Below are 24385 nucleotides of genomic sequence, written 5' to 3'. Positions count from 1 at the left end.
CCCAGGAGACATAAGACCCACTAGAACAATGTTACCACACTACCAGAGAGACATAAGACCACTGAAACAATGTTGCCACACACTACCAGGAGACATAAGACCCACTAGAACAATGTTACCCACACTACCAGGAGACATAAGACCCACTAGAACAATGTTACCACACTTTACCGGGACACATAAGACCCACAATTTAATGTTACCCACACTACCAGAGACATAAGACCCACTAGACAATGTTGCCACACTACCGGGAGACACAAGACCCACTAGAACAATGTTGCCACACTACCAGGACATAAGACCCACTAGAACAATGTTACCACACTACCAGGAGACATAAGACCCACTAGAACAATGTTACCACACTACCAGGACACATAAGACCCACTAGAACAATGTTACCACACTACCAGGAGACATAAGACCCACTAGAACAATGTTACCACACTACCAGGAGACATAAGACCCACTAGAACAATGTTACCACACTACCAGGAGAGACAGTAACCACAAACACCTTCCCCTCGACCACCTCCACATCCTTCACACCTGTCATTACCCATTACTCGTGTACAGGTAAAGGTCATCCCTCACTGCTGGGGCAGGTGTGAGTGACGCATTGTTAACAGCGTAAAAATCACTGGGATGTGTTATAAACTTGGTAAACACGGATGAAAGATTCAGGTAAAAGTGTCCCCCCTCTCTCTCTCTCTCTCTCTCTCTCTCTCTCTCTCTCTCTCTCTCAATACTGACTGTCCATTTGAACTTTGCGATAATAGTTAAGCATTAGTTACCATCATGTGATATTACAGCATGAATGAGATTTTACACACATCAGTAAATATGTTTACATGTATCGGCCTTTTTAAATGTACTATTATTACTAGTATAAATAGGGAGACACTGGAGAGATACATTACAGCTATTATTCAGTACACGTTATATTTATCACAGACGCGGGGAAGCTCCGCTGTAATATATGTTTTTGAAAATGAATTCCACGTCGGCTGTGTGTGTGTGTGTATGATAGATCACTTCCCCTCTTTGAGCTGGAATACAACGCAGTGCTACGTAGTGTACTAGTAATGTCTAGATTGGATGGGTCGTGTCTCTGAGGTTTGAAGATTTTGTAAAATAAGTGAACTTGGTGATAAAAAACAGAAGACGATGGTAAACTGTGTTGTATATATTATAGAAAACAATTATAGGCCCCCCACGCCAAATCTAACCTAATATAATCCATACGAACCTATAACCTAACCTAACCCTACAAATCTCTAATCTAACCTAACCCTTGTGCTGATGAAAACTAAAACGTGTATGAAACATGTAGTGATAAGGATACCGAACATCATTAACTCCCAAAAGAATAATAATATTGTTGCCTTATTGAAAGTACACATAAATACTGGTAGGCAATTATGGTCTAAATTTTATGAGCAGAATTTCCGACGGTAATTATTTGTTTGTGAAGAGTTTGAGAATTTATAGGAGAGAGAGAGAGAGAGAGAGAGAGAGAGAGTAATGTTTGCGTTCATTTTATACATTGTTTTCACATTCATTTTATTACTGTAGAATAAAAAGCATGAGAGTAATTAGTTTAGGATCAATAGATAGAGAAATAGATAGAATACTATTTATACATAATATAAGCAAGATAAAATTAATGTTTTCCAATCTCATGTATAAACTACAAAATGTAAAGTTAAATGCGATTGAATACTTTTTATTTATATGTGAATAAAGTCATTGTATAATATATTTTCTCCACAAAACGTCTCAGAATTTCGTATCAGTATGTATTGTGAGGAAAACTTGTAACATTACAGACGAAGAATTTCAATTTTGTATTTCTCAACTGTGGGAGTATAGAGGAGAGAAGCCAGTGACGGTGTACCACAAGTCATCCGAACAGTGTAAAAGTTTAACCCATGCAGCAGGAAAAGTGGGAAACGTTGTGTATATTCTTATTTGTGTCGTGTTGTTGGGCACAGGAGGACGATGTAATGTTGCAGAACGTTGAGTCAAGACGAGAAATTACATCAACACTGCACGCACGAAGGAATTGTTGAAAATGTTGCACGATGTAGTGACTTGGCCTTTTCTTTAGAGTGTGTATTTAAGGTCAACCTGAATAAATCCTTACTCTGGTGTTTTAAGGAGTTAGTCAGAAGAAAATAAGTGTTTAAGGATAATATAATAATAAGGGGGGTTATATACCAGACGAAAAAAATAATAATCTTCGCTTTTTAATCTCTACACCCAAACAATTCTCAAAGGGGACTAAATAATTTCTTACAGTACAGCGTAGCGTAATCCTTCCCAACCAACGAAATAAAATAACTATGTCAATTATTAGCCTCGTCAACAAATCTCAATAACAAAAACTTCTTTCTTTTCTTATTGTTTAGTATATCTTTAATCTTTGTTTTATGTTATTGTTTGTTTTGTTTGTTTTATTCTGGAGCGAACGATTGACGAGTTCATAAAATGTATCTTGTGTCATGCCTTGTAGATAAAGGTGAACGAATGAAGATGTATCACTCAAGTACAGTAAGATATAATCAAGATAGCAATATATCATCAAGAAGGTGATATATCCTACTAAGAACACTTCAAAATTCTTGCAGAGTTTGATTGTTGTAAAAGTTGGTCTTTGTTAAACACTTGCTGAAGAAACTTTTAATTCATTTAATGAAAGAACTGCCCCCTGACGTGCCTTACATGGTAGATGGGCGTGTGTGGGTGTATGTGTTAAATCAATACCAACTAACATTGCGTCAAATGTTAAGACAAAACCACGCCCACAACACATGTTAAGACACTACCACGGCCACGACACATGTTAAGACACTACCACGGCCACGACACATGTTAAGACACTACCACGGCCACGACACATGTTAAGACACTACCACGGTCACGACACATGTTATGACACCCTCCTGGAACGCTGTACTGTAACATTCAAGCACACACACATGACGTAATTGTGCCGAATTATTGTCAGTTCAGTGACAAGACGATGCTGAACCAAGCCGATATAAAACTATTGATACAACACTGATATGTGTGTGTGTGTGTGTGTGTGTGTGTGTGTGTGTGTGTGTGTGTGTGTGTGTGTGTGTGTGTGTGTGTTGTAAATGTGGTATACGTAAATGTTTGTCTGTTGCCATGTATGTTTGTAGTGTATGGTGTATTGTTTTGCTGTATTTTTTTTTAGTTTGTTCAATTTGATGTTTTTTTTTGTAATAGAGGATGTGTTTATTTTTTTATGACTGAAGTGATGTAATCGTCGACACACACACACATACACACCAAGATCGTCCCTGAACACGGTAAACAGTTCCCAGTGTGTCGTAAAACTTAAGAGATTTCCATATAAAGTTCTAAACCACAAAACTGATCACTAGCATCAACAACTCTTACTAAATATTCTAATTAAGGAAAATAATGAAGAATTTTGTAGATAATGATAAACCCGATCGTAAGTTCTAGAAGAAAAAAATAAACGTTCATCCTCGAGGACCAAACACGACACAACTCGACTCCTCTCACAGCCAGCGGAGTCTTCTTCAGTGGCCGCCGCTTCTAGGTAAACAACATGACCTTTGGCGGCTGTTTATCTGCTGCCGTAAATATGAGAGCGTGTTCCTCTTTATTCTAATACATTACTTTCATCTTATCCCAGCTTTATGGTGAGATATTTCTCGTTGATAAAGATGCGTAATTGGTCACTGATGCTGTTTGGGGGTCTTCGTTTTAAATCTCTTCGTTATTTTTTCACTCAACCTTAGATTGCATCTTTCCTTAATGTTGTTCGGTGTTGTGTACTTTGTCTCGCTCACAGAAGACGTTACGCCATTAAGGGAACGATTACCGGGGATGAGCTGGGTGCTGTGTTTTCAGACTTATTGGTAACATCCTGCTAATCACACGCTTGGCTGGGATCACAGGAATAACTGCCCGTGACACTGTTGATCGTCTTGCCAAAGAAGCGACACAAGAAGAGGACACTGAAGCCTCCCTCGCTCTCTCCCTCAACCATTTCAAATTTCGCATACACCTCACGCAACGAGAAGCATTCAACGAACACTGGACACACATGAAACATCAGGGAAGTGCCACACTACGCCACTATGCCACTATGGCGCAGTAACCTCATGTTGACAACAGATTGCGTACATGAAACTGCGCCTCTGGTACAAGTATGTACCTATGGGAGTTATTGGCAACCAGTCAGTCAGAACACCGAGATAAGAGAGCCGTGGCTCTGAGGTGAACAAGGAGATTTAGAGCAAGGTATAGTTAAGAAGTGAGAAGTACAGAAGGAGAATGATAGCAAGTGGGCTTTTCACCTTGCGGAGGCTGGTTTGTGGTTTAACCAGTGACAGACGTCCCTCAATCCTCCAGGGGCAAAGGAGGTTATATAAGCTAAGCTAAGCTGGTTTAAAGTGCGATCCTAGGGAATGTGCTGGTTTGGGGTTTGTTGGAGAGTTAACCCTGAGCCTAGCCGCACTATTTATAAGCTTTGTGTCCAGCCCGACTCTCACACCCTCTCTCACTACATCCTTACGTGCTCTATGACCATACTCTACCAACACCTCATCCCTACCTGACCAATTATCCCTCCTCCAAGAGACAGGCCTGGCACTTGACATTATTAGGGACCTTCCACTCCCATAAACAGATGAATTGTACCTGGAACGTCCCTACCCCTTCACACTCATCATCCTGTCACTATGTATGTGACTGGCTAAAAAAAAACATGGCCCGTCAGGCTCTTGCGTCCTTAATGCGCGAGTTATGAAGGCAAGCATGAACTCTGCATGCTTCCTTGTTGGTCGTTGTAAACGCTTTTGCGTTTTGTCTTGCACAGGATGCAAGGGGTTCCTATTATACAGTACTAGCCCCTTCGCAGAGCAAATCTGAAAATCTCAGTTAAGGTATGGAAGCTACATGATTTTGTTGATGGGATTATTTTTTGGACTGCTGTGACACCTGGTGGGGGGGGAGGCGGGAAGCTGGGGGTTGGACTATAGTGATAAATTAGGGAGACAGGATACGTACACCCTTCTAACCCTCACATGCGTGGAAGACCTGCATTTCGAAGACGAGGTCGAGACAAGAAGACATTTAGGTTTCGTTGGGTAGCTCCTAAACTTGACGATGGTTTAATACCTTGAGGACGATGGTTTAACCCTTTAAGGAAGACGATTTAATCCTTCAAAAACGATGGCTTAACTCTCGTCCTTAGAAAGTTAAAACAACAGCACCTGTCGAAACTCTACCTGTTCAGCTAAAAATATTTCCATATTAAGATATTCAGGAACTCTCTAACGGAATATATAGTGAGACTATTTACCGGACTGTATAGGAATGTAGTCCGTCATATCGAGATCCATTAAACATGAAACCTCAATATAACAGACTATATGGAAGAGTACAGTCCATTATATCGAGGTCCTTTAGATATGAATTCCCGTTAAATGAAAAGTTTATTGTACTAGTTTTCTTCGGTGTTTGTGTGTGTGTGTTTTCGTAGTACACCAGGTAGCTTATGCACACACACACACACACACACACACACACACACACACACACACACACACCTCGTTTTCTAATCTACACCTCAATATCTTGTCTCCCTCCCACACCTCCACCTACAAACTCAACTTTCTCCAACATCTTGACAATTTTTACGATGACGACAACTTTTTCACTTGAAATTTTACGCAAAGTTAAACATTATCGTGATGTTAATATGTTAATATCTGTTGGTGATGCTTCTACCTCGTTTTTGTGTTTATCATTTAACTATTTTTTTTAGAGTAAAGATTTAAGGATAACTGAAATGTATGATCACCTGAAGAATCTCCATCTCAGAAACGGTAATTTAGTAGTAAAGTTATTTATTATCAACTTGGAATCGTAAAAATAAATACAGTACTACATAGTTGCCCCAAGTGTGTTGTTACCATGCCTCCCTTGTTCACTTAGCACCGTCGCACTGGCTAGGGAAGCGATTGATAGAGCTTTTTGCTTGATACAGCTCTGTCGATCAGTTCCTTAGCCAGGTGAGTAAGGGAGACACAGTAGGGAGTAACAACACACCTGGGGGCCACTGTACAGGAGTTCAGTAGTAACTATTACCATTAGTCAGCCACCTACAGGAATAACAATCGCCTGAGCGTTAGTTTCAGCAGGCTATTAACAAAATAAATTACCTAATACAGAAATGAAGGCTTTCTATATTACAATGCAGTACTGTATAGTCAAAGAGGAGTAAAAATATACAAATATTCAATAATGTTTATTGTTAAAAATGCACTAATATAATTATTTAAACAGTACAGTGGACTCGACCGTATACCATGTAAATACTACATCATAAAATATACAGTACAATGTAAAATATAATCAAGAGTGAAATATCTGAACATTATGTAAGAATCGCCGGTGCAGTAAAATTGGAACTCTTCCAAAAGTATGTACTATAATATTCGGCTGATAATAATTTGTTGTTTTAAATGTTGAAAAATTTCCACAACCAGTACTAACGATAAGTATGAAGATCTGCAATACATTTTCTTATTACCGTAATTGATCAGTATGTCATAATAAGATATGTAAGATTAAACCCTAAAATGTGTAGTAAAAAATGGATGGAATAAAAATGAATGAATTAAATGCTAAATAAAGGAGGTTATACGAATTTACAAAATCTTTCATTTCAAAGTACTGTATTCCTAACCTTATTTCCAGGTCCTCCTAGACTACAGTAAAAGAAAACTAGTACTTTTAACATTTCAATAACAAACTACCTAATGGGGTTGTGAGGCTCAACTAATGGAAGTGGGAAGATCAACTAATGAGTCAGAGAGGACACATGGTTTGAGGAAGATTTGCGTCTCTAGTCAGTTGATAAATTCACTTTTCATATGCAACATTATTTTAGTGTGGTAATATACTGGCAATATACTGGTGGGAAGGGGCTGGCATTATACTAGTGGGAAGGGGCTGGCATTATACTGGTGGGAAGGGGCTGGCATTATACTGGTGGGAAGGGGCTGGGTATTATACTGGTGGGAAGGGGCTGGCATTATACTGGGAAGGGGCTGGGTACTAGTGGGAAGGGCTACATTATACTAGTGGGAAGGGGCTGGCTAGTGGGAAGGGGGTTGGGGGCTGGCATTATACTAGTGGGAAGGGGCTGGCATTACACTAGTGGGAAGGGGCTGGCATTATACTGGTGGGAAGGGGCTGGCATTATACTGGTGGGATGGGGCTGGCACTATACTGATGGGATGGGGTTGACACTATACTGGTGGGATGGAGCTGGCACTATCCTGGTTACGAAGGATTATTTTCGCGGTATCAGTGCGTTGTTGTGCATCATTATTCAACTCCTGTGAACAGTTATGGGAAAAGTGTCAATATTGGTTTACGAGTTGCCACTATCTCAACTTACGGCTGTTGTATAATTGTGCAGTAATTCTCTAAGTTCACTCGGGGTTATTATAGGTCAGTGACACCATCATCATCATCATCATCATCATCTTCACGTTCCAACTTTAATTTTTATGCAAGTGTTCGGTGATATGGGTATGCGGTGGCCGAGTGGATACAGCGATCGCCTTCTTTCCTTTGATACTGGGGTACTCATAGTCCACCCAACTGTGAATGTGTACGTACAGCCACCCACAAAAGTCATGTCGCCTCTCCTGCTGTTCCATCAACCCCGAAATTTATCATACTCGTGAACCTGAAGCAATAGACAGTGATGCATTATTCTGTTCACAAATGCTTCGGATTCATAAGTCTGAATCTCGAGGTTGGTGGTTCAGGAGGAGAGGCGATAGGACTAATTTTGTGGTTGAGTGTACTCGTCTCTCGTAGTGTACCTAATTAGGGAAGTGATGGTGCTCTAGTTTAAGAGTCGGCCATGCTGCCTCCTCGTGGTACTTGAAGGCTTAGTGTAATGTATAGTAATGTGCGTGTGAGTGTACAGTGAGATGTACATTGATGTGCGTGTACAGTGAGTTGTATCTACAGTCATGACTCCGAGATTCACTTTCATGACTGAACTGTTTTCAAGCCAAGAAAGACAACAAACTTCTTTTTACCAGAGTTCTCAGCCTTTATCTACGTGGTTTTATAGGAGAATAAGAAAGAGGAAGAAAGAAAGAAGACAAAAGAAGAAGGAAAGAAGGTGGAGAAAGAAAGAACAAAAGAAGAAAAAGAAGAAAAAGAAGGATCATCTTGTGTTTTGATGTGTCGTGTCGTGTCGTGTTGTGTCGTGTCGTGTTGGAGACTAAAGGCAGAAGGGACACACACAAATGGATTAAAGTGTCACCCCTTTCCCTTAATACCTGTCTATGTAGGTGGAAACAAACAAACAAACACGACTCACTTCTACGAAACACTTCATTTGTATAAAACAAATTGTCTCCATCAGTGAGTGTTGAGAGTTAATCCACGAGAATGTCCTGTATGTAGCTCTGTCGTAACTAGACTATGAAGAAGGGAAAGATAAAAATCGTCTTTCAGTAGTAGAGTCGTTGAAGTTTAATATACTTTACCTGAAAAAAAAAATTACACTTCATCTGTGGCTTGGTGGAACTTGTGTTGTGTGCTGTAATAAACAGAAATAAAAAGCTCTATAAAGATTTAATTTTATCCTCTAGATGAAAAATGGTATTGAGGTCATCGTTCAAAATAAAAGTAATTTATAAATGACGGACGGATTACAAAAACAAAACCTTTTGTATTATTTTGTTTGATATTTCAGCGGTTAAAATGTATGCTTTTATAACGACAATTGTATTACAGGGTATATATTTTTTCCTAAGCTTAAGCCCACACGTATGCTCAGACACACCAGACGACCACCGAAGGGTCGAGACGTGCCTGGCGCTCATCTCGGAGCAGCCAGGTCAACTGTTGTGTTGGCCCATACCAGCCCCCCCCTGAACCCTCCTCCCCACCGGAATATCAACATGTTCTCGCCAGAAGTTGCTGTTTCATTTAGGAAAGGAATGGAACCAGTGTTAAACAGAGGTGAACAGTGGTGAACGGTGCTTAAGTCAGTGAGAACAACTCAACAGTAACAGTCGTACCCGGGTTGACCTTCACACAGTGAGGTCCCAGGTACCCAGTGATAGCGGCCCGTGAGACCCAACAACCAGCGATGTGTTAATCCGTCTACGATAGGAAGGCCTGGGACCACACCTCACTCATATAACACCATCTGTGAGGGAATTACTACACCACGTCAGGCCCCTCATAACACCATATGTGAAGGAGTTACTACACCACGTGAGGCCCCTCATAACACCATCTGTGAGGGAATTACTACACCACGTGAGGCCCCTCATAACACCATCTGTGAGGGAATTACTACACCACGTGAGGCCCCTCATAACACCATCTGTGAGGGAACTACTACACCACGTGAGGTCCCTCCTAACACCATCTGGGAGGGAGTTACTACACTACGTTTTTGCTGTTCAACACCTACAATAATCTGTATGTTCACTGTATGTTCCTTTACCTTTCTCTAATGAAGGCTTTTGTTAAACCACCTATGTATGTAATAAGTCATTTATGTCCAATGTATATTTTCAGCCTTCGGGCTGCAGAACTTTTTCAATAAACCGTCAATTATTATTATTATTATTATTTATTCAGCACAGAGAGGATCCCGTACTTAAGGGGTTAAATCATCGTATTCAAGGGTTTAAGGTTATCGTACTTCAGGGGTTAAATCATCGTACTCAAGGGTTTAAAGTTATCGTACTTCAGGGGTTTAAGGATTCCTTTTATCTTTAACTCAGTTCTTGATCTATTATACGGAAATATTTTTTTTTCGTTTTTTTCTTCTGTTTTAAATACATTTGTCTTCAGTTATTATAAATTCACTCTTGACCCTCCTTACCTTCGTCCCTCTCTCCCTTCCTCCACCTTTCCCGTCATCCCTTCCTCCCTTCCTTCTTCCCTCACTCTTTCTCCCTCCCTCCCTCCCCCGTTCACATACACTCGTCATGTAATGCATCATTGGTGTTCAGTCTCCCGGGTAATCAAATAAAGGCAAACTCTCCCCAGCGCGGGAATGACTCATTTTACTAACACCTTCTACAACGACCTTCTTTCCTTATCTAATTTTCCGTATGTCTGGGGGCGTGAAATGAAAGTCTATATCTGCCTCAGGTCGATAGATAATGTCTGACGTTTATATTAAGAGGGAAAGTAACATTAAGATAGATAGATTTTTAACTCTTTCTATAGTTTCTTGAGAAAAAATATTAACATACTCGTATCATCTTTCTCGGAATATTTAGTGAGGGGTAATTTTCCTTGTGTGAAGTTGGCCATGTTGATGTGACCTATACACCTGCGTTAAAGTCGTCATTATCATCAGGAACACAAAGACTCGGCGGCCATAAAGGAAGGAAGTCATGGAGCATCACTGACGCTTGTGAGACATTTTTGTGTTCAGTGACAAAGGATGAAATTCTTTGAACTTATAAGATGGAAATGAAAAATATCACAGGTGTTTATTTTTGTGTATATTTAGATATTTAAAACACACACACACACACACACACACACACACACACACACACAGAGTGATAAGTCTCTCGTCACACTGTTATGATGCACCAATACCCAGCATCTCCTTTCCTGGTGCCTGACAAGGGATCACCAAGACAACAGAAGATCGACAATAAGATAACCTCAGAGATACGTACGTCAATTACATCATCATAAGTATAAATGAAAGAACACCCCCTTGTTACGTCTATGTTCCCGACGCTACAAGAACGCCATTTCACCAACAATTTTACGTCTTAGCTTCAGGTGCGTCAAAAAAAACCCCCCCCCCACAAAGATACGTCCCCAACATCAGCAGTTAGGAGAGCAAGAAAAGCACTTTACCAACCACAGAAAATTTAGTCTTTTGTGTGTGTGTGTGTGTCCTCCTACATCACTGTTGTCTTAGCAGGTCAGGGGAAGAGGGAGGAGGGTATCTCATAGGATTTACTGAGATTACAACAGTCGGATTCACTTCGCTACAGAACCCTCCTAGTCCTTGTCCCAAAAACCTTTATATATATATATATATATATATATATATATATATATATATATATATATATATATATATATATATATATATATATATATATATATATATATATATATATATATATATATATATATATATATACAAGTCTGTACTCACCCCTGAAGATGTGAATTACACAGCGCTTAGGAACTTCGTGTTTTCTTCTTTCCTTGTGGTTATCAGCATATATATATATATATATATATATATATATATATATATATATATATATATATATATATATATATATATATATATATATATATATATAATATATGTGTGTGTGTGTGTATATTTTGTTTTTCCTCCCAAGGTGTTGACATCACACCTCCACTATTTCTCTTAGCTCAGATAACATTTTAAAACTATCTTGTTATGTGTCATGTATAAAGTACAGTGTGTAGGAGAGGATACCAATAATTTTTGCATTTTTAAGATGTTTTTTTGTTTAGTTTTTGGAACGAGAGAGAGAGAGAGAGAGAGAGAGAGAGAGAGAGAGAGAGAGTTTGTTGTAGTTTATAAGGCTGTGGGCTATCTATGTACTAGGAGTGATGGTGACTTGGTGACCTTGTTGAGGAGTAGTGTCTGGTTATACTGGAGGATTACGCACCGGAGGATGAACCTCTGGAGGATGATCAACTATAGTGAGAGCTTGAGCATGACCCGCCACTATGGTAACTCTACTTTTCATCGTTTCAAGTGTTAAGTAACAACGTGTAAGAGTTAGTTAGTGTTTCAGAGTTACACATGGTAGATTAGCATCACACTATACATCACCTCGCTTGACCTTAACTAGAATAAACTGCCATCAACCGAAACTAATATACAGTCAATTACTAAAGTCCGTTCGCCTCAACCCCTATACCACGAACCCCGAGATTCTGACTTTTGAACCCGAAGCAGTAGACTGGTACATTATTCTGTCCATAAATGCTTCAGGTTCATGAGTCTGAATACCGTGGTTCAGGGGAAGAAGCGAACGGACTTTAGTAGTTGACGGTACACTTGACCTGGCATGATACTGGGCAGTGTCAGAGGCCAGCAGCTAGCTCTTCACTTGTCTCACATCCTCTCAGGTCGACTCACATCCTTTCCGTCTTTATTGCCTCTTCAGGGACGTTTTGCAATTACACCTTGAGAGCAAAGGTTCAATCAAGGAGGTGTGTGTCGTGGAATGTACGTACGTGTGTCGTGACCTGAGGCTTGGAGACAACGATGAGATCCTGTTAGAGATGAAAGACGTAGTTGTGACTGTCTCCACCACACAGTCTCCTACATTTTAACTGTTTGCATACCCGTGTTAACTGTTTGCATACCCCGTGTTAACTGTTAACATACTGAAGGGGGTATACGCGTACCAGTGGCCTGAGGTATAATAATAATGCTCTTACTCTTTACTACTGATACCTTTAGGGGTTAATAAAGAAGAAAGCGTGCGTGTGAGTATGTGGGCAGCATTATGAGCATGTGGGCGGCATTGTGAGTATGTGGGCGGCTTTATGAGTAGGAAGGCGGGATTATGAGTATTGGTATCATTATGAGCATGTGGGAAGCTTTATGAGACGCGCTTCTCTCAGTTGAATAAAATCCCCCTGATGTTAGCCACAATAAAAGGATTAAAAAAAAAAACTTTTTCCACATTGAACTAAGTATCAAATATTTAAAGCCAGAATAGCAATTTAATTATATCCTATTGAACAAAAATCCATCAGTTGTGTTATTAATTTAAATGGAAGATTATCACTTTTTAGTTTTCCTGGTGATTTTAAACACTTAAGAAAGTGGTTGGGGTGTTGATGTAAATAAATTATGGTATGTATACGGATTACAATAACATGCTCAAGTAAACGGCGTAAATGTTGGGTCAATACCGTCACCGCAGCAGGTCATATATACAGTATTTAACTCCAGGTGAAACCTTCTAAAATTATACAAAATAATAATGCTGTACTCTTGCTTTATAATATAATACTCGTTATAGCTAATAAATATCAGGTAAGTGTACAGTTCAGGTAGATGTACAGTTATATTGTTGGAAAATATTGAGTGAACAGCGCCATTAGTCACTCCTGCCAGACATTATACAGTATATCACTTGGGACTAATGGCTTTTAGTTCGGAGTGTTTATAAAAAAGTCTATATTTTAGCATAACATTGAAAGAAGAAAGGTATTGATGTGGTCGCCATTTTCAATATCAAAGTATCCGCCATAGTATAAAAATTTAACAGGGAAAATATGCTCCTTTTCGCTCTATGTAATATTAAATCAACTCGAGATGTTAAAGGATACTGATCTACTGAAGGTTCATATATAAACAACTTTGACGAAATGTTTTCCACGATGACAGGAGTGACCCATCAGTTGGCCACCAGATAGCTGTGTAAACACTTGTACCAAAAAAGTATCTTCATGGAAGGGTTCGATGAATTTCAAAATGAACACTATGACTCTTGTTGTCTCGGTAGGATTGTCAAAATCCTTCGTCCGTTGTGTTATATTGTCTCACACAAAAAAGTTATAAAGATACTTTTTGGAACGAATTATACAGCATAAAACACAAACCAAATTCTGAAACAAGTGTTGAAAGTTCTGATCACCTGAAGAATCTCCACCCCAGCTTTCTTTACCTATAGATTACCCACTCTAACGCTAACCTAACCTAACCCCTCACCAATAGCACTATACCCCCACCAACAGCACTACACCCCATCAACATCACCACACCCCCATCAACAGCACTACACCCCCACCAACATCACCAAACCCCCATCAACAGCACTACACCCCCACCAACAGCACCAAACCCCCACCAGCACAGCATACACCCCCCAACAGCAACACCAACCACTACAAACCCCCCCCACACCCCACCAACCACCACTACCCCACCAACCAACATCACCACACCCCCCACCAGCAACTAACCCACCAACATCACCACACCCCCACCAACCCCCCAGCACCCACACCCCCACCCAACACCCCCACCAACATCACCACACCCCCACCAACATCACACCCACCAACCACCACCATCACCATCCTTTCCCCCACCAACAACACACCACACCACATCACCACACCCCCACCAACAGCACTATACCCCCCCAACATCACTACATCCCACCACACATCACCACACACCCACCAACAGCACTATACCCCCACCAACATCACCACACCCCACCAACAGCACTACACCCCCACCAACATCCACCACACCCCCACCAGCACTACACTCCCCCCACCAACATCACCACACCCCCCACCAACAGCACTATGCCCCACCAACATCACCACACCCCCACCCCAGCATTACTTCACCACCCCCACCAGCACACCTTGCACCCCCACCAACAGCACCACACCCCCCACCAACAACACTATACCCCACCAACATCACCACACCCCCACCACACATCCCACCACCACACACCACACACTTAACCAACAACCACACCAGCACCACCCCACCAACAACACCCCAACACTACACCCCACCATCACCACCCCACCAACATCACCACACCCCCACCACATCACCACACACCCCACCAACAGCAGCATATACCCCCACCAACATCACCAACACACCCCCACCAACATATACACCATCACCCCACCACCAACAACACCACTACCACAGCACCAAACCACTACACCACTAACACTCATCCCACAACCCCACCAGCACACCCCACCCCACCACACCAACATCACCACACCCACCAACACACCCACCCACCCCCACCACAGCCCCCACCAGCATACCCACCAGCATCACCCACACCAACACCAACAGCACTTCCCCCAACATCACCACATCACCACACCCCCGCATCCAACCATCACCCACACCCACCCCCCACCACATCAGCACACTATACCCCACACAACCACCACGCCTCACCAACAGTCCACCCACCCAGCAACCCCCACCACCACCACCCCACCACCCCACACCAACAACACACCCCCACCAACCACCACAGCCCCCCCCAGCCCACACCCCACCAACAGCACCACACCCTCACCAACCCCACCAACAGCACCACACCTCCACCCACCATAACAGCCACCAACCCCACCACATCACCACACCCCCCACCAACAATACCCCCCCTCAGCACCCCACCAACATCACCACCACCAACATCACACCCCCACCAACAGCACCATACCAACATCACCACACCCCCACCAACACCATCACCACACCCCCCCAACATCACCACACCCCACCAACATCACCCACACACCCCCACCAACAGCACTACCACCCCACCAACAGCACCAACATCACCACACCCCCACCAACACACAACCCACCACCAACCATCACTACTACCAACCTACACCCCACCAACAGCACTACCCCCCAACATACCCCACCAACATCACCACACCCCCACCAACAACACCAAACCCCACCAACAGCACTATACCCCCACCAGCACCAAACCCCACCAACTCACACCCACCCACCAACATCTACTCACTGACTACACCACAAGCATCACCACCACCAACAGCACTAAACCCCCACCAACATAGACAGCCACCAACAGCACTACACCCCACCAATAGCACTAACCCCATAAACATCACCACACCCCCACCAACAGCACACCACACAAACATCACCACACCCCCACCAACATCACACAACCAACAGCACTACACCCCACAACACTTAACATCACACCCAACATCACTAGACAGCTAAACCAACATCACTAGACAGCCACACCAACATCACTAGACAGCCACACCAACATCACTAGACAGCCACACCAACATCACAAACACCACACTTAACACAGCACAAACACTGGAGAACGAAAAACGTAACAAAATTAGAGCAAAAAAAAGACACAAAAACAAACCTGTGTTTTATGTTTATTTATTATTCATTTCTTTTTATTTTATATTCAACAGGTAATATTTTATTATTCATAAAATGTATAACTTATAGCTGTTTGCCAGACGTTCTTGTTGAATGTATGTGTATACAGGATGATAGTAGATTGTGTAAAGTGAGAGAGAGAGAGAGAGAGAGAGAGAGAGAGAGAGAGAGAGAGAGAGAGAGGAGGAAAGGGAGAAAAGGGAAAGAGAGAAAAGGGAGAGGGAGAAAGCGAGCGATAAAGAAAGCTTCTGTAACACTGACGACACAACAACAACAAAAACCCCACTATACTTTGGCGGGAAAGGAAACTATTGTCACACTTCTCTTGTAATTTATTAATGAACCATACAAAAGGTGATCATGATAACAAATATAGATTATAATCCTCAGCGCATTCACTATAATAATCAAGTGTATAGATTATAGTCAACACACTCACTATAACATCACCATCAAGTGTATAGATAATAGTCCAACACACCCACTATAACATCACCATCAAGTGTATAGATTATAGTCAACACACTCACTATAACATCACCATCAAGTGTATAGATTATAGTCCAACACACTATAACATCACCATCAAGTGTATAGATTATAGTCAACACACTCACTATAACATCACCATCAAGTGTATAGATTATAGTCCAACACACTATAACATCACCATCACGTGTATAGATTATAGTCCAACACACTCACTATAACATCACCATCAAGTGTATAGATTATAGTCCAACACACTATAACATCACCATCAAGTGTATAGATTATAGTCCAACACACTCACTATAACATCACCATCAAGTGTATAGATTATAGTCCAACACACTATAACATCACCATCAAGTGTATAGATTATAGTCCAACACACTCACTATAACATCACCATAAAGTGTATAGATTATAGTCCAACACACTATAACATCACCATCAAGTGTATAGATTATAGTCAACACACTCACTATAACATCACCATCAAGTGTATAGATTATAGTCCAACACACTCACTATAACATCACCATCAGCGTTATCACAATCCTCGTCACCTCTTCCATAACGACACAACGTATAATTCATGGCCACGTATTGTTATAGTGAATCATAGGTCAATGTTGGTTTGTATTTCCATTTAATTATATGTCCAAGATTATATTATATTATTTTTTTCTTTTCAGGCTTCTATAATATATTATACACCTGCACAGACAGACAACACACACACACACATACACACACACACACACACACACACACACACACACACACACACACACACACACACACTGACTGATTGACTCTCTCTCTCTCTCTGCCTGCTCTGAGGACATTGGTCAGCTGCTCAAAGTGTGTCTGACGCGGTTTAAAACCCTGACAACTTTACGACAAAAACAAACAAACAATTAAACAAACAACACACAAGAGAGACCTGTAAGTTACTGTAGGTCACCAACATAAAAGAAAACATCAGAGAGAATTTCCCTTATATAGAAAACTGGTGGGAAGTTCTCTAGAAAACCATTTAGTATCTTGTTCTATATTGTACTTTCCTGATAAATGGTAATATAGTTTCTTCTGATATTTGTTAATATAATAATTTTTTAACTTTCTTTTTTATATATTTTTCACATGTTTTAACCTTGAATATATATATAATTATTTACATATACAGGTAGAAGATACAGGTATGAAATATTACTTAGGGAGGATGTCACCGTCTTTCCTCCCTTTCTCCCTCCCTCCCTCCCTCCTCTCCCTATGTTCCTCTTACCCCTCTTCTCATCTTTATCTTCACCTCTCTCCTTCCCTCCTCTCCCCCCTCTCGTCTTTTCCCCTTCTCTTCCCCCCCTCCTTTCTTAAGTTCAAGTCTCATTTCGTTAAGTTCAAGTCTCATTTCGTTAAGTTCAAGTCGTCTTTTTTTAAATTCAAGTCGACCTTAGTTAAGTTGAATTCTTCTTTCGTTAAGTTCAAGTCTACCTTCGTAAAGTTTAGTTCGTCTCGTTTCCTAAGTTCAATTCTTCTTACGTTAAATTCAAGTCTTCTTTTGTAAAGTTGAACTCTTCTTTCGTTAAGTTCAAGTCTTATTTCGTTAAATTCAAGTCTTCTTTCTTGAAGTTGAACTCTTCTTTCGTTAAGTGCATGTCTCGTTTCGTTGAATTCAAGTCTTCTTTCGTTAAGTTCATGTCTCGTTTCGTTAAGTTTAAGTCTCGTTTCGTTAAGTCCAAGTTTACCTTCGTTAAATTTAAGTCTTCTTTCGTGAAGTTGAACTCTTCTTTCGTTAAGTTCATGTCTCGTTTGGTTAAGTTCAAGTTTACCTTCGTTAAGTTCACACCATCGTCCATATATAAACAATAAACAGAAGGGGAGGCAGCACACTACCCAGCCTTGAGTCTACACCATCAGGTCTTTGTTCTCGAGTCCCTTAACATCAGCCGTGACTCACTTGATGTTAGGAGGAAAGAGCAATTCTAATCAGGAGAAGCAACAGGAACAGGTTATAACGATGGAAATAAGGAGAACGGATGAAAAGACCAAACGATGGAAGGAAGAATAGAAGAGAAGAAGTATCGAAAGGGAGTTTTGACGCCACAAGGAAGACCCAGAGGGAAGTAAAAACAGCAACACGAAAAAATGGAAGAGTGAAACAAGGAATGATTGGAAGAACTTAAAGAAAACGAAGAATAACTTACGAAAATATGGCATGAAAAGATAAACAATAAACGAAAGGCACATAGATATGATGCTGAAACACAACAAATAAAAGGGAATAATGGAAAAACTTAAATAATACGTACTAAATGAAGGAACAGTGGGGAAAACAAACACACGATACATTTCTGGGCAATGATCTAAAGAAACGGTACAGACAAAGAAAAAGAAGAAGAGGAGGAAGAGAGTGTTGGAGGTGGTGTCGAGGCAATGGGAAGCAGAACTATGGAGGAGAGGGAGGAGTGACGTAGACTTAGTGAGGAGGAGAGACAAGATATAAACAAGAAAGAGAGTGAAGGTGAGTGTGGGGAGTGAGAGAGAAAGACATGTCACAAACACGACTAGGGAGGAATGAGGAGAGGAAGGGAAATAGAAGAAGAGGTGAGTCAAATAGAAGAGGAGGAAGTAAGATAGGAAGGGGAGAGGAACGACGACGGAAGAGGAGGAAGAGGTGGTGTGGTTCATTCCCGCTTGGTGTATGGCCGCTTCCTGTTTCCCTGTCGGAGTACAATACACAAACTACATTAGTAAAATAATACACAAACTTTGAATAACTTATATAATCAAACAACATCTTCCTGCTAACGGACCAATACATCCACTTCCCTCCACCTTTACATTACCGTACAGTAAAACCTCCATTTAACGGACATCTATCTAACGGGTATAGCGAGTCCGTTGTATGGACCTCGATATATGGACTGCACTCTTTTATACACTCTGTTATATGGAGGTTTCACATATAACAAACCTCGATAAAACGGACTACACTCTCGTATATAATCCGTTAACTAGAGGATGCTGTGTAGTGGACGTACCTTGGTGAACGTGGACCCGGACGGACGCAGGGTGAGAGCCAGACGGGACACACGAGTACATTCCGGAGTCATCAGTTGTCACCTTATCCACCACCAGCCTGGCTAAGGTCTCTCCCTTCTCGTGGTCAATCTGTGGTGGATAGTGGCGTTAGTAGCGTTAGTGGTGGTTAGTGGCGTTAGTGATGGTTAGTGGCGTTAATGGTGGTTAGTGGTGGTTAGTGATCGTTAGTGGCGTTAATGGTGGTTAGTGGTGTTAGTGGTGTAAGTGGTGGTTAGTGTTGTTAGTGGTGGTTAGCAGTGTTAGTGGTGGCTAGTAGTGTTAGTGGTCGTTAATGGTGGTTAGCGGTGTTGGTGGTGGTTAGTTATGGTTAGTGGCGGTTAGTGTCGCTAGTGGCGGTTAGTGTCGTTAGTGGTTGTAAGTGGTGGTTAGTGGTTGTTAGTGGCGTTAGTGGCAGTTAGCGGCGTAAGTACTGTTAGTGATGGTTAGTGTTACCTGAGGTGATCTCATTGATCTAACTGTTACTTGGTAATTAAGTGATCGTCTGATGCTACAGTAAATTGTTACCTGATAAGTGATGATCACCTGGTGCTAATTGTTACCTGACTATTAAGTGATCACCTAGTGCTAATTGTTACCTGACTATTAAGTGATCACCTGGCTAACTCTTACCTGAGGTTACGTAATTACCTTGGACTACCATTTCTCCAGAAGGTCAAGATATAAAAACAGTTTTAATAGGTAACTGCAGGTAGCGTGAGTCAGCCAGGTGATGATGGCTCCCCAGGGTGTAGAAAGAGACCTACCTTGAGCTTGATGCCGCCCCTGGGAGAGGTGTAGTCTATGAGGCGGGTGTCGTGGTACCAATACACCAAGGTGGAGGGACCGTACGATGACGTCACTAAACACTTGAGGGTGAGAGATGAACCTTCTTCAATGTACAGCTCCCGCGGCCCCAGAACCTCCACTCGTAGGTGACCTGTGACAGAGCAGGGTTAAAGGTCAGGTCATGACAGGTAGTGGTGGTGGTCGTCGTGACATTGGTAGTTGCAGCTATTCCCCAAATGCTCGAAATACTATATATATATATATATATATATATATATATATATATATATATATATATATATATATATATATATATATATATATATATATATATATAAATCACTATGAGGTGCGCGTGATCCAGGTATATGCTGATAACCACAAGAAAGAAAACACAAGTTCCCAAGCGCTTTCGTGTACTTCACATCTTCAGGGGTGAGTAAAGTCTCACCCTGAAGATAGCGGCTTCAATTATATATATATATATATATATATATATATATATATATATATATATATATATATATATATATATATATATATATATATATATATATATGTATATATATTTTCTTTTTGTTTTCAATTATTTATCTTCTTCCCTTCCTTTACATTTATCCCTTTATTTTCTCCCTCTCTTCTCCTCCCTTTACACCTCTTGAGGCTGATCTATTTTTTCTCACTTCCCTGCTTTAATCTTTACCTCCTCCTCCTCCTTCTGTTTCTCCTTTGTCTTATCGGTATTGACTCGCCAACAACAAGAGGTTAAAGTGTTATTACCACAAGACAAATGGATCAGAATAAACCAACTTGATATAAAACTCGATCCAAAAAAGTATCTTCACGGAGAGGGTCGATGAATTTCAATATGAACACTGTGACTCCTGTTGTCTCGGTAGGGTTGTCTAAATCCTTCGTCCTTTGTGTCACATTGTCTCACACAAAATCGTAAAGATACTTTTTTGGCTTGAATGTATAGAATTTTTTTATTTTACAGGCGATAATGTTGAGTTTAATGATATAGTATAAAGGTGAATATTGTTGGAGAGATTTGTTGACACTTCTATGTTAGTTTATTATGTTTTATTATCATCATCTATCTCTCTGTCTCTGTCTGCATATTTCCTTCTCCCTCTCTGTTTGTCTGTGTCTGTCTGTCTCTTTCTTTCTCTCTGTGTATTTGTCTGTGTATCTGCTGCCTGTCTCTCTGTGTGTATGTCTGTCTCGTTATATCTGTGTGTCTGTCTCTGTCTCTTACCGTCCCTGGTGGAGGCAGTGTTGTTGGCCACGAACACCTTACTCTTGCTCACGCTGATGGGCTGAGACGAGTCTAACAGGAGAGATGAAAATATATATTACTAGTAACAACTTCTCATATGTTGATAATATTAATAGTTTTAGATAATGCAAAGAAGACAGAAAAACATTTAATAAAATTAAAAATTCTGTGTGTGTGTGTGTGTACGTTTAATATTGGATCTCTTCAATTTTTCCACTGTAAACCTTGTATCTCAGGTGATGTCATTATAGTAGTGATTACAACACTTCAGTAAGACGCCCCGGAGTGAAAATTGTGTCCTCGTGTGTGTGTGTGTGTGTGTGTGTGTGTGTGTGTGTGTGTGTGTGTGCGCCTGCACACACACGAGGACACAATTTTCACTCATTTTTTAATCTTTCCTATAAAACTCTCTTATACTGTATATGTATATATATATATATATATATATATATATATATATATATATATATATATATATATATATATATATATATATATAAATAAAATCAACACCTCAACCCGCCAGGATTCGAACCCACGGCCCACGAGCCCATGACTGACCGAAGAACACTAACCGCTGGTGGTCCAGCGGTTAGTGTTCCCCGGTCACAGTCATGGGCTCATGGGCCGTGGGTTCGAATCCTGGCGGGTTGAGGTGTTGATTGTATGTAGAAGTCCGCGTGTTTATTGGGCTAATGAAATATATATATATATATATATATATATATATATATATATATATATATATATATATATATATATATATCTATAATTATTTTTCTTATTTGACCTTTTGAAACATTTATTTAGTATTTATTTCCCACACCCAGGTAGAAGCGTGTGTCAGGTAGCAGGTAAAATGAATTCCTTCATTTGCATGTGCTACTGTTGTAAATTATTCTTCCATTACCTGAAAAAAAATCTAGGAATTTTTAGCATTAAAATTCAATTCCATGTTTAAACCTTGAATTAGAAGCTGAGTAAGATGAGAGAAAATGAAATGTTTTAGTAGACGCTGTATTTGAGATTGGGGTTGACTGGGTCTGTGTTATATTACCCCGCCTCAGTTGATATAGTGCACACAGACATACACACACATGCATGTACACAAACATATGCACACACACACACACACACACACGCGCGCGCACACACACATAAATAGAAAGATACATAGATATATAAATAAATGAGAGATAATCATTATCGCTTACGTTTGGTCACTGTACGGATCCCATCATCTGGCCCTAAAATAGAGAGAGAAGAAACTACCACTAGAATGGTTGGCATAAAACAACATAAATATACATAATTTAGTTAAGATTGTCAGGTAGTTATTGAGATTGATTGTATTGATGTACTGAGTAAACGTTATCTGTTAACATTAATATTATTATTTGTTTCATGACCTGAGACCTGGCCACACACCTGCTAACATACCATACACCTGCTAACTTCACCACACACCTACTAACATCACCACACACCTACTAACATCACCAAACACCTGTTAACATCACCACACACCTGTTAACATCACCACACACCTGTTAACATCACCATACATCTACTAACATCACCACACGCATGGTAACATCACTACACATCTACTAACATCACCACACACCTGTTAACATCACCACACACCTGTTAACATCACCATACATCTACTAACATCACCACACGCCTGGTAACATCACTACACATCTACTAACATCACCACACACCTGTTAACATCACCACACACCTGTTAACATCACCATACATCTACTAATATCACCACACACCTGGTAACATCACCACACATCTACTAATATCACCACACACCTGTTAACATCACACATCAACTAACATCACCACACACCTGTTAACATCAGCACACACTTACTAACATTACCACACACCTGTTAACATACTTATTCACATCACCACACTCACTAATATTCTACACATTTCAAAGTTAATGAAATGGATGTTACAGTGATTCTTTCTACACATTCAGTATATCTGTTAAAATCTTTCTACTCTTCTTATGAGTTTTTCTTTCTCTGTCTCCTCTTTTTTTCCCCTTCTCTCGTCTTTCTCTCCCTTCTGCATTCACATTTTTTCCTCCCTCTAGTCTCATTTCTTCCCCATAAGGTGTTAAATTCCTTGATTGAGTGTTTTTTTTCTGATCGTTAATCGTCTTCTTGATGCCATTTTCTTTCTGTGTTAATATTTATTCTATGGGTAATATCTTGTGCCGGGATGAACATATTTCCTATGGTAATTTAACACCTGGGTAATGGGATTTTTTTTTCAAGGCGTGGAGATTGTACTAATGTCTCCTGTATATGTGTAATTTATATCTTATGCTGGATCTTTTCCTTATACACGACCCATGAAAATTCCTAGAGAGAGAAAAAAAACTGTAATCCATCTTAGCGCAACTTTCCTCCGCCTGAGCATGACCTGTAGGGGTTGCATAGGAACTTTGGTTAAGCAAAAACTTTAGAGCTACAAATCTTCCACTGATGCGCAGAAGTTTAGGGGAAAGGGAAAATCTGAGCCTGGTGGAGTGAACAAGACGAGGCTGCTGTTTCTTAACCAGTTGTGGTGTTCCTGAGAGACAACGAGGCAGGAATCTTAAGTAGATCAGCTCTTGAGAGAGAGTTTATAAATTCCGTGGGAGTTACTACATTCAGAGGTAGCTGTAGAAGGTAAAATATGAA

The sequence above is a fragment of the Homarus americanus genome, unplaced genomic scaffold, assembly GCF_018991925.1.
Source record: "Homarus americanus isolate GMGI-L3 unplaced genomic scaffold, GMGI_Hamer_2.0 scaffold56009, whole genome shotgun sequence".
NCBI classification, from domain to species: Eukaryota; Metazoa; Arthropoda; class Malacostraca; order Decapoda; family Nephropidae; genus Homarus; species Homarus americanus.
The sequence above is the reverse complement of the archived record's forward strand: the minus strand, read 5'-3'. Positions refer to the sequence as shown.